We start from the raw sequence: 12997 nt of genomic DNA on the forward strand, positions 1-12997 counted from the left end.
CCGCACAGGACCTTCTCCTTCACGCTGTACCTACGGAAACACACAGTAACTACTCTTGGCAGCTCACTCGCCTTTGGTATCGGCCTCCACGACCGATGAGCCTGAAAACGTTCGTATCGAGGGGGATTGTCCCCCTCCCCCAATAGCTCCGCCAACATCGTGGCAAAATACTCCGTCGGCCTCGGGCCTTCCACCCCCTCGGGCAGACCCACAATCCTCAGTTTCTGTCGCCTGGATCTGTTTTCCAGGTCTTCCATTTTGGCTCGCAGACCCTTGTTGGTCTCTGTCAACTTCCACAACTCCTTCCCCATCGAGGTGAGTTGATCACTGTGCTGCGGTGATACCTCTTCCACTTCCTTCAGTGTCTCACCTTGCTCTCGCACCTCCGCCGCTGCGCTTGATACCTCCGCCCTCACCGGGGCAATCGCCTCCTCCACCAGCACTTTCAATATCGCCCCATCTCCTTCTTCATCGCTTCCATGTGCTTTGTGAATTGTTTTTCAAGTTCCACAACCATCACTTTGGTCATTTCTTCTGCTGTGAGCGATGCGGCCTCCCCTGGTGCTCCAGCCTCCGCTTTCCTTACAGTTCCTGCGCTGACTTTTCCACTCACCGGCGGACTTTCATTAACCCCCTTTTTCACAGCTGTTATTTTCCCAAGCTTGGACATTTCTCCTCCCTGTGCCTTTTTAGAGCTTTTTCAGCCTGTGCTGCCCCTGGGACCGGGCGTTAAAAACCTGAAATTTCTATTCCCGAGCGGGAGCCCTCCAGTGAGTGGCTGCCTCCCGCCCGCCGTCACCGGAAGTCTCTTCACTGTGCAATTTTAACCTGTGAAACATTTAACCTTTTCATCTGGGATTCACATTCACTGAAAAGATGTAATTATGGTTGAAAATACTTTCCTATCATTTTCTTGTTGTTACACTACTTAGTCCTCATTCTGTGTGTAAAGTGTAAGTGTAGGGAAGTGAGGGTCGTTATACTGCTGTGAGTAGGAACTGAAGGAGGTGGAATGAAGTGAGGTTGAGGGAGAGTGCATTGGTCGAGGGAGAGCGAAGGGAAGCAAATCAGAGGAATGTTGTGAGAAGGCGGACTGCAGGTGGTGCAGGTGTGAGGAGAGCAATTGAGATTCTAACCTTGACAACTTTGTAGTAGTTGTTAAACTTCTTTTGGTTGGAGGCTTTTCCTGGGAGTTAAACTCTTGGCATTGACATCCTTGGCCATCTCTTCCACTGGTGATAGATTTGTTGCCTGAAGGACCTGCTGCTCCCTGAGGGAAACAGGATCCCTCTGATGGTCCATTGCTCGGATCAATAACGCAAAAGGGGCACCAGAGAACCAGGAGGCCCAATCTGTCTTCAGTCAGAGTGTGTCTCCTCTTTAAGAGGTACTGGCTGCCTTTCAATTGTGTCCGAAATATTAGATTTTCTGTCCCTCTCCCTCACCAACAAGGATGCAGCAATAATCAAGACGGGAAGCACGGCTGCAGGTGTGACCCATCACACTCAGATGCCAGTGCCAAATTCACGTGGTTCTTGTTTCCATGTGAACAGACGTGTGCAGTAATCCCCCTGTCCAACCGTGGCCTGAACAAATTTCTCAGCCTTTATTCTTTATTATCGTGAAGCTTGGAGAAGCAAAAGTCCATAGCGGATCTTGGCCTCAGCCTTTGGTGGCCAATAAAGTGCGTGAACTACAGATTTTGAAATTCTCAGTCCCAATATTTGATAAAACATAAAAGAAAAGGCTGGAAGAGATGAATGATCACAGACTGCAGAAAACTAATGAATATGAAATCATGAAGAAATAGAAACAAATTGAAAATGGGAAAAATTAAAGGGAAAACTGCATAATATTTACCCCTTGTTTGCAAATCCTAACACTTATGACAAAAAATATATATTTACGGATGGGATATTTTCATTCTTTTCTACATTTTTCATGGACATATCAATGCATCACTTTATAATTACTGGCACTTTGAAATTTTGTTTGAAGAGAATGTTCAAAGCGTAAACATCCTGAAACCACATCACACAACAATAGAATAATTAGCACTCATACGGACTCCAGCTGCACTGGAACCAATCCATAAAAGCATTGCACCATTAAAACCATCTTTAAAAAAAAAGCGTCTTTGCTCAGTTCTTTTTACCAGATTAACTTCTAATGCATTATGTGAACCAAGTACATATGAATACCCTTGGGATATACTTTATGTCCCATTCCTAGTGCTGACCATAACCTATTTGTGACTGGATCATTCGCTAAACACTCTGGTATGTGCCTCAAGGTAAGACAATCTGGAAGATTCTTTATGCATGATGATTCTGTATGTATAGGATGACTATTGAAGTCAGCATAAAAGATGGACAGAAATAATCTACGGCGGTGTTCTGGATCATTCCAATAAAACATTGTAAACTAAATCCTGTTTCTGAAAAGGTAAGTTGAATATATGCTAAAACATACTTTTCCTAAGACTCACCTTTTTATCATTAGTTGTTTCAAAATGCCACATGTTAATTATAATTTTGACATTATCAATATGGTATGAGTAAACTTAATACTCTGTCCTCCCAGCAGCCTTACTGCTTATCTGTCAGCACATCACCCGCCTGTAGTCATGTACAGGGTCAAATAACCTCTGCTACTAGCTTTTTAACTTGTTTATGAAAAAGTTAGATTAAATTGGTGCATACTTTTTTAAAGTAAAGTGCACTAATGATTGAAACTACAAGTTGCAATTTTACATCGGAAGTGCTTAAGTTACATTTCTCACCACTTCAAAAGTACCACGTTAAGAAATTTCCATTTCTTTCAGACTTTACTATAAACAGAAATGTGGCCTAAGTCTGTACTTTGTTCTCATTTTGGTTTTACAATAGTCACCACTATGTTTTGTTCAAAATACCAATTTGGAAGAAAAAGTAATAGGAAACATGTTTGTTTTACAGACAATAAGAGAGCCCCTTAAATCACAAATGTTCACCTTGGCAGAAGGGGGACATCTGCCTAGGGTTCGTGCGTTAAACTCTTTGTGTTTCAAGAGGCTACAAGTTAATGAAAATAGTGTGCCTGAAGTACTGGAAGACATAAGAACTTGTAATTAGTACCGGCTGATTCGTGCATTGTAACTTATTTTGCCCATGGCCTGTGTTCCTATTTATCAGTTATGTGTGTTTTTATTTCATTGTTGTGTGTTTCTCAGTGCCCTGATACAACTAGATAAAACTCCTTAACATACAAGTTTGGTAGCAATGAGTTTTGTTTGGAGCCATTTTGATACATTAATGATTCAAAATTTTTTGGAATACTATCAAGAATTTCATGAAAAAGCAACTTCGGAAACATAAAGGAGTCGACAAATCTATTCACTGACATCTTCTAACAAAGTTCCAAAAATAACTTTTAGCTTAAAAGTCAGCTCTTATAAAGCTGAGGACTGTTTATTCTCACCAGGAAACTTGTATTTTATGAATAAAGAGGTATTTTTAAAAGTGTCTTTGTACTCTTTTGGCATTGCACTCATTGATTATCCTTATCAAAGTCACAAATTACTTCTTATGTGTCTGTGACTGCAACATCTATCCCTCTTCAAGCTTCTTGAAATGTCTGCAGCCTTAAACAAAGTTGGCCACACCACCTTATTTCAACGATTCTCATCCGTCATCCAACTGAATGGGATTCCACATTGCCTGCTTTTCCATTAAAAAAACATTTAGAGTACCCAATTCTTTTTTTCCAATTAAGGGGCAATTTAGTGTGGCCAATCCATCTACCCTGCACATCTTTCGGTCGTGGGGGTGAAACACATGGGGAGAATGTGCAAACTCCACACAGACAGTGACCCGGGGCAGGGATCGAACCCGGTTGCTTTTCCATTCTTATCTATCTTGTTGGAGCCAGAGAGTCAATTGCAATGGCTTCTCTTCCCATGTACATACCCAAATCTATCCTTTGATTCCTTCTATCTCTCATCTACATGTTGCCTCTTGGTAACATAACCCATAAACACATCAAGTTCCATATGTGCGCCGGCAATCTCACTACATCGCTTGATCCTTCCATTGTCTCTGATTGCCACAATGCTTGCCTGATGTCCAGTAATGGGTGAGAAGAAATTTTCTCCAACTACATATTGGGAAGAGTGAAGTCATAAGCTCTGTTCCATGTCCACTAACGACGCAACTGTCCCTGATGGAGCCAGACCCTTTACAACCTTGGTGTCGTATTTGACCCTGAGATAAGCTACCAGCCACAAATCTGCTCTACCATCAAGATTTCCTGCTTCCATCCCAAAACATTATATGACCCCATCTCTATCTCAGCTCAATTGCTTCTGTACCCTTCATACATGCCTTTATTACTCCCGTCCTGGCTGGCCTCTTATTTACCACACTACATAAACCTGAGGTCACCCAAAACTCTGATGCCCATATCCTAACTAGTGTCAAACCATGTTAAACCATTGCGCTGTGATTGCTGTCATACATGGCTCCTGGTTCGACAATGCCTCAATTTTCAAGTTCACATCCTTGTCCTTAACTCCCTCCAGGGCCTCATCTTTCCCTATATCTGTAATCTCCTCTAGCCCTACAACCCTTTGAGATCTCTATGCTCCCACAATTTTCGTTTTTTGTGCATTCCCAACTTTAATTGCTCCATCATTGGTGGCTGCTTCTGCAGTTGCCTGGTCACTCAGCTCTAGAATGTCCTCCCGGGACCTTTTTGCCTTATTATATCCCTCTGCTCCCTCAAGGTGCTACTTAATGCTACCTCTTTGATCAACCATTGAGTACCAGCCATAATATCTCATTACGTTTCAGTGGCAACTCTTCAGTGAAGCAACTTGAGATATTTTACTTCATTTAAGATGCTTTAGAAATGCAAATTATTGTTGACAAAGTGGTGTGTTGTTGCTGGATATCTTCTCATATAAACTGGGATTATCTTGTTGAATTTTGCTTTGAATTTAAATCTTCAGTGAAATTCCAAAGTATCTAAGCTGAGATATACCCCTGCATTACCAATACAATTTTAAAAGGGTTCTTCTTCAGTGATCACTCGGTAATGAGTTACTGGTCATGGGTTCTCTGGGCCCTTGCATGGCTGATGAGCCCAATTCCAAATCCACATTTTCGACCGCACAATTAGCAGGTCTTTACGGGAGGTGGGATTGGTCCTTGAACTTCAAATCGCTGGTATTCCTTTCTTAGGCTACTTTTCTAGGCCTCCTCTTCCTGTTGGCTGTCCTTGGAAAAATAGTGTCCCTTCAGTCAGGAGGTTCCCCCAAGTCGGTCTCTTCTGAATAACGGTCTCCCAGGCATTGACATCTATGTTGCATTCCTTGAGGTAAGTCTTCAGGGTGTCTTCGGAGTGATTCCTTTGTCCTCCTCTTGTTTGGAAGCCTCCCTTGAGCTGGACAAAGAAGATTTGCTTTGGCAGTCAGGACTCTGACATCCTAAGCACATGGCCAGCCCGGCGGAGTTGGTTTTGGATAATGTTGGTGCTTTTGGTTACGTTAAGGATGCTAATGTTAGTATGGTTGTCCTCCAAGCTGATGCGGAGAATCCGTTTCAGACAGCGTTGATGGTACCTCTCCTGGGCCTTGAGGTGGTGTCTGTACATAGTCCAAGTTTCCGAGCCATATAGAAGAGCTGCGAGGACGACTGCCTTGTACACGAAGATCTTGGTCTCAGCACTGTGGTAGTGTGCATTAGGGGTCATGTGGGACTGTGAAGCCATGATGTCATTGGCTGACAGATCCCGGGTCCTGGTTGGACGTTGACCTCTAGCTCCGCCCTGAAGGCGGAGTATAAGTACCTGGAGTCCTCCCCCGCAGGCAGTCTACTACTGAACTGCGGGGGAAACAGTCACGCTTAATAAAGCCTCATCCACTTCACTCTATTCGTCTCTCGGAGTCTTTGTGCGCTACAATTTATTAAGCGTGACTAAAAAGGACTATGGAGCTCAGGATCATCCCGGAATGCCTGAGGATCAGCCCCCACGCAGTGAACGCGGCAGCAGCTTTCAAGCACTGGCAGACTTGTTTTGAGGCCTACCTCAGAACGGCCACCGGCCGGGTCACAGAAGACCAAAAACTACAGGTCCTGCACTCGAGGTTAAGCACGGAGATTTTCTCTTTCATCGAAGACGCAGAGGATTTCCAGACGGCATTCACAGCACTAAAAAGTCTCTATGTCCGCCCAGTAAACCAGATCTACGCTCGCTATCAACTCGCAACGAGACGGCAAAGTCCCGGAGAATTGATAGATGAATTCTACGCCGCGCTACTAATTTTGGGACGAGCCTGCAGCTGCCCGTCGGTGAACGCAAATGAACACACGGACATGTTAATGCGCGATGCTTTTGTGGCAGGTATGAACTCCTCCCAAATCCGCCAAAGACTTCTAGAAAAAGAGTCGCTAGGACTCTCAGAGGCACGAGCCCTAGCAGCCTCCCTAGACGTGGCCGCGCGAAATACCCGCGCCTACGGCCCCGACCGCGCGGCAGCCCATTGGGCTCCATACGTACCCGTCGCGACAAACCCACCCCCCCCCCCCCCGGACACCCCACAGGCTTGCGCGGTCCAAACGCCAAGTCGCACCGGGGGCGCCCGCTGCTATTTCTGCGGCCAGGCGAAACACCCCCGGCAGCGCTGCCCGGCCCGAGCAGCGATCTGTAAGAGCTGCGGGAAAAAGGGCCATTTCGCGGCTGTGTGCCGGTCCCGCGAGGTCGCCGCTGTCCCGGGAGAACAGGGAGCCCTGCACGCCGTTTACGCTCCCCAACCCCCCCTGCGCCCCATGTACGACCCGCAGGCGCAGCCACTCTGGGTCCCGACCATCGCGGTCCCGGGAGAACAGGGAGCCCTGCACGCCGCTTACGCTCCCCAACCCCCCCCCCCCCGCGCCCCATGTATGACCCACCGGCGCTACCACTTTGGGTCCCGACCACCGCTCCCCCCGGAGAAGAGGGAGTTCTGCGTGGCTCTAACGCCCCCATAACCCCCCCCCCCCGTGCCCCACGTATGACCCGCCGGCGCTACCAATTTGGGTCCCGACCACCGCTGGCCCTAGAGATGAGGGAGCCCCGCGCGTTCCTAACGCTCCCCAACCCCCCCAGCGCCCCATGTGCGACCCGCAGGCGCAGCCATTTTGGGTCCCGGCCACCACGAGGGGAGGAAGGGCGCCGCCATCTTGGACCACCCTAGACCCGTACGACGCATGGGGGCGGCCATTTTGTCCACCCCCGCCGCCATCTTGTGACCCCCAGCCATGTGCGATGCATGGGGGCAGCCATTTTGTTCACCCCCGACGCTATCTTGGACGGCAACAACGGACCCCAGTGTCGACGGCTCCACGGGGTTCGAAGAAGACGCTCAACTACTACAACCACGTCTCGCTTCAATAACGCTGGACCAAGCTCGGCCCCGGACACTCCAGACGACGACGACAACGGTGCTGATAAACGGGCACGAGACACCATGCCTAGTCGACTCCGGGAGCACGGAGAGCTTTATCCACCCCAACACGGTAAGACGCTGTTCTTTGACCACCCATCCCAGCGCACAAAAGATTTCCCTAGCTGCAGGATCCCACTCCGTACAGATCAAAGGCTTCTGCATAGTTACCCTAACGGTGCAGGGGAGGGAGTTCAAAAACTACAGGCTCTACGTCCTTCCCCAACTCTGCGCCCCCACATTACTGGGATTAGACTTCCAGTGCAATCTACAGAGCCTTACCTTCAAATTCGGCGGCCCAATACCCCCACTCACTATCTGCGGCCTCGCAACCCTCAAGGTGCAACCCCCGTCCTTGTTTGCAAACCTCACCCCGGATTGCAAACCCGTCACCACTAGGAGCAGACGGTACAGCGCACAGGACCGGACCTTCATTCGGTCCGAAGTCCAGCGGCTACTAAAGGAAGGCATAATCCAGGCCAGCAATAGTCCCTGGAGAGCACAGGTGGTAGTAGTAAAGACAGGGGAGAAGCAAAGGATGGTCATAGACTATAGCCAGACCATCAACAGGTACACACAACTAGACGCGTACCCTCTCCCCCTCATATCCGACATGGTCAATCGGATTGCCCAATATAAAGTCTTCTCCACCGTTCATCACAGACTATCGTCCTTGGGCATCTGAAGGGGATACTTGTGAATTGGATACGATGTTGGATCTCAGCATCAATGTCTTTGGAGTCATCATTGGCATCAAGGGTTGGAGCATCGGCAGTCACGACTATTGCCTGCTGGTCCTTGGAAAGTTGTAGATGGAGGGTCATAAGATGCTCCCTAATGCCGACAGGGAGCTCCAAGTGCTGGTTGATGAGTTTGTTCTTGATGACAAAACAAATTTCTTACGTTCTGGGCTGATCCTCAGGTTTTCCTCTCCAAAGGTAGATGTAACCTTCACCACCTTCCCTCAGCTGCTCTTCGCCTCTTCTTTGGGGCTCTTGGCAAGGCAGCAATGTCAATGTTGAAGTGCCCGAGTTCACTGGCAACAAGGGCAATTCTCTATTCCAGTCGATTGTTTTGGTAATTATCCATAAGGGTTTGTCCATTCCAGGTTCCGAAATTGAGTTTAACTTTAATTTTCTGCCAGCAGGTCGATAAGCCTGCTGGATGCAGTGCTCCAACCAGGTTGGGAATGGAACAGACTATTTTTAGGGCACCGCTTCTCGCCCTTTCTCAATGCGGGGTGAACAGAGTGGATCCTGAAGAGGGCTGCTCAGTCGTGAAGAAAGCTGCCGGAATGCTTTCCTAAGAGCGAGACGACTGAATCAAACTGCACCACCTATGTGCCAGTTCGAAGCTAGGGCCCTTCAGCTCTCATAGTCCTGTCCCGGTAACCTCTCGCCGATTGCTGCAGGGCCTGTCTGTGTGGGGGGGTGTTGGTTTCTTCTAGGTAGACGTCTAGTGAGGGACATCTTTTAATGTAGGAATGCCATTGCACATCAGCAGATACACGGTCCTTGACAGAGGGTCAGTTTAGTTCCAATGACAAGGGAACCTTGAAGAATGGTGATCTCCCTCCCGCTGCAGCCTTCATCTGCCATCGCAGCCGTTGATACCATATGAGTATCTTCAGCCTGATCCGCTGTTGCAGACTTGGATTACGCTTTGCCTGGTTCCTCCCTTCTGACCTCACCGTCTTGGGTGACCCTGCCAGGTGCTTAAGAATTTCTATCGCTCCTGTTATGCTATGCTAATTTTTGGAATCTACCCCAATTGTTTGCGGGGGGGGATGACTGGCTTTGTCGGTTGGGAGCAATAAAATATTATTTCAAATTTGTGACCCATTGATGTGATATCGGATTTCGAGTATAGCACTCTATGGGCGACATGGTGGCACAGTGGTCGGCACTGTTGCTTCGCGGCACGGGGTCCCAGGTTCGATTTCCAGCTGGGGTCGCTCTGTGCGGGGTCTGCACGTTCTCCCTGTGTCTGGGTGGGTTTCCTCCGGGTACTCCGGTTTCCTCCCACAATTCCTGAAAGACATTGCTGTCGGGTAATGTGGACATTTTGAATTCTCCCTCTGCGTACACGAATAGGCGCCGGAATGTGGTGACTCGGGGCTTTTCGCAGTAACTTCATTGCAGTGTTAATGTAAGCCTACTTGTGACAATAAAGATTATTATTAAGACTCCCGATGCTATTGCTCATGAGATCAATGGAACGTTCACGCCTCTCCATCACGGCAAAGTAGTAATCCAAGGAAAGGTATATATTATGTTGCACAAATGCCAGACAGGATTAAAATTCAATGGTGCCAAGTTAAAGTGCCAAGATGAATCTACCATTATTATCAACGGTGTAATAAAATGATGCTACATGGAACTGCTGCCACATCGTGGGTGGGATTCTCGGTCAGCCGACGCCGGAATCGTGAAACACGATTGGATGCCAAATCGCAATTCTCCTGCCTCAACAGCGGCATCAATGCGTTCCAGTCCGCAAGTACAGTAAACGCCGTTGGCATATCATTAGCGGGTCTGACCCAGTATTCTCCGGGACCTCCGTGATCCTCCTCCTCCACCAGGGGGAATTCCCGACGGCGAGATTCACTTGTGCTTTCAAAAACCGTGAAACAGGCTTCATAGCTGCTGAGGGAGAGAGAGTCCAACATCGCCATTGTGTGCTGACAGTCGTGCCGCTGGACGGAGGGCTTCTGCCAGGGCCGGGGGGAGTAGCGGGGGAGGGGGTGGTCAGGAGGTGGGCTGTGGGGTCGGGGTGTAGGGCATGGAGCACTATTGCTGCGGCCTGCCAGGCAGCACGCCGCTGACTGTCCTTTGTGAACTTAGCATTGCGGGTCGTATGGATGCCCCTCCTCAGGCCACCCCCAGGTACACTCTGGCCCCAGCCGGTCCATCGACAGGATGGGCACGCTCCAGCGCAACCAATATCAGCTGGTTGGCTGGATGAGTGTGTGAGGGGAGTGGACTGCTAATATGTGGCTGCAGTTTGTCAGCCCCTTGGGTGCCAATCCCAACCCCGGGAAATCCGACACCCTTTTCCATTGGAATTGATCATGTTCCACGTGGCGTCGGTGCTAGCCTCTCAACTGTTGGTTAATTGGTTCAGGTGTGGTGCCAGTTTGTCTGTCGTAGAACTCCACAAATCATGCCCCTGCGTCAGGTCTCAGGAGCGGAGAATCCCTCCCCATATATTTTGAACCTAATACAATTGCGTTTTTATCTTCCCTTGCAACATGGTCCTTTAAAATGTACTATTGGAGTTCTCTCTATCTGGGAATGGTGAAAAAGATTGAGAATAGCATTTATAATAAGATGTTATAATTTGACATATGGTAACATTTTAGAACAACAGGACAGTGAAGCAACCAAAAAATGTGTTGCCATCTAGACTATGATAATAGGTGCACTTAATCTATAATTTTAATTCTGGTGGCCACATGACTTGCATCAGATGTCACACTGACCTGTCATTCCATTGCAGTTGACGTTCTTTCCTGTATTATAGGCTCTCTTTATAAATAGCAGGTTGGGAAAACCCATCACATTTCAAATAATTATCTAATCCTAGCTTCACTGTAGACTTCTAACCCACAAAACATTTAACCATTTCATCAAGGTCTTGCATTCACAGAAAAGCTGTAATTTCAATAGAAATTATCACTTATCCTGCTCTTAAACTTGTTGACCCATAACCTGCAAGCTCTGGGGCATTATACCCAGGGGATGCCCAAAGGATGCACCGAATGACCCCTCTGCAACTCCCCAACCGGAAGTCTCCACGTAAGGATTGTACGGCAATTGTCCAGGAAGTTCAAATTTCCTGCTATTGCCCTGCAACAGGAACCATCCAGAACACTGCTTAAAATCACAAACTTTAGATGGTTCTGACTGTTTTACAGCGATAGTTACCTAGAAAAAGCTAGAAGAACAAAACCACGCCTGGCTTCTGGTAACTATAGTACTAACTCACCTGACCCCTCAAGGGACCCGCAGGAGGAGAGAATTCCACCACCAGCAAACAGTGTGTTTCCTCTCGCTGCCAAGAAACATGTAGCTCGGAGACTTGGGAATCCCGTCCAAAGTGTCAGAAGATCTGGGCGCAAAACCTGGCTGTTTTTCTGGACAGAAACACGTTTGTTTTAATTCAGAACCCAACACTTGGCCATTTTCTCTGGACAATTCTGCCCCAGCTTCCTGGCGCTTTAAAAACAAATTCACGGAAAAGCTGACATTTTCAGTAGCCTTCATGGTACAAATGGGTCATTCGGTGCTGTCACAGAAGGTGAAAGACTCAATGATCGTGGAAATTGAAGATCATTCAGATATGGGGAGCAGGCGTCAGTACAATAGAGGAAACTCAGACAAAAGATATGAAGGTGGGGCAGTTTGATCCTGGCCCGGGTCTCTGTCCATGTGGAGTGTGCACATTTTCCCTGTGTCTGCATGGGTTTCACCCCCACAACCACAAGATGTGCAGGATAGGTGGATTGGCCATGCTAAATTACCCTTTAATTGGAAAAATTTAAAAAAAAAAGATATGTAGGTTTTTGCCAGATCTGGGAGGCAGAATGAACCACAGGAATGGCTGGGCAATTATTATTTTTTCAGTGTATCTTCATATCCATTCCGTTAAGGGTAGCAGTAGAAGAGTATTTTTCTGAATAGAACGTTGTGACGAGTGGTGTTCCACAGGGATCTGTGTTTGGGCCTCTGTTGTTTGTAGTGTACATAAACGATTTGGAGGAAAATGTAGCCGGTCTGATTAGTAAGTTCACGGATGACACCAAGGTTGCTGGAGTGGCTGATAGTGCTGAGGATTGTCAGAGGATTCAGTAGGACATGGAAAGGTTGGAGACTTGGTCAGAGAACTGGTAAATGGAGTTTAATTCGGACAGATGTGAGGAAATGCATTTTGGTAGGTCTAACATAGACAGGAATTATACAGTAAATGGCAAAACTCTTAGAGGGTGGTGGGTGAGGGTAGAAACATTTTAGCATTTCATAGACATGACAACAAGATTCAGTTTTGTTGCAATAATACATGAGCAAGACAAAAGAGTGATTCTAGGTAAATCATGGAGAAATAAATGCAAGCTGACTGACAATGGGGCGAGCGGGGGTGTGGGTAGTGTGAAGAGGGGTAGGGGGGGATTGCAAGGCCATTTACCAATGATGAGTTTTGTCATGATATTCAAACACACACATCATGATAGACAGACCAACAGACAAATTAGCACACATAACACGACAGCCAATCACAGACAAGGACAGCGACAGTATAAGACAAGAAACACAACACCTGGTGGCCAGTCCATCTAGAGACCAGGACAAGGACAGGACCTGATTAACAACACACTCAGGGAGTCACCACGTGCAGAGTATCAAGACAAATCTGTAAATAGCAAGTTGGAATAAAACAGCGTTGTACCAATTGCAACCGTGTTGGTTCATCTGTACCTCAGAGCATCCAACACCACAAGTTTAGAGACATATGAAAATATGAACATTACAATGATGA

Source organism: Scyliorhinus torazame, chromosome 13 (genome assembly GCF_047496885.1).
Source record: "Scyliorhinus torazame isolate Kashiwa2021f chromosome 13, sScyTor2.1, whole genome shotgun sequence".
NCBI lineage: Eukaryota > Metazoa > Chordata > Chondrichthyes > Carcharhiniformes > Scyliorhinidae > Scyliorhinus > Scyliorhinus torazame.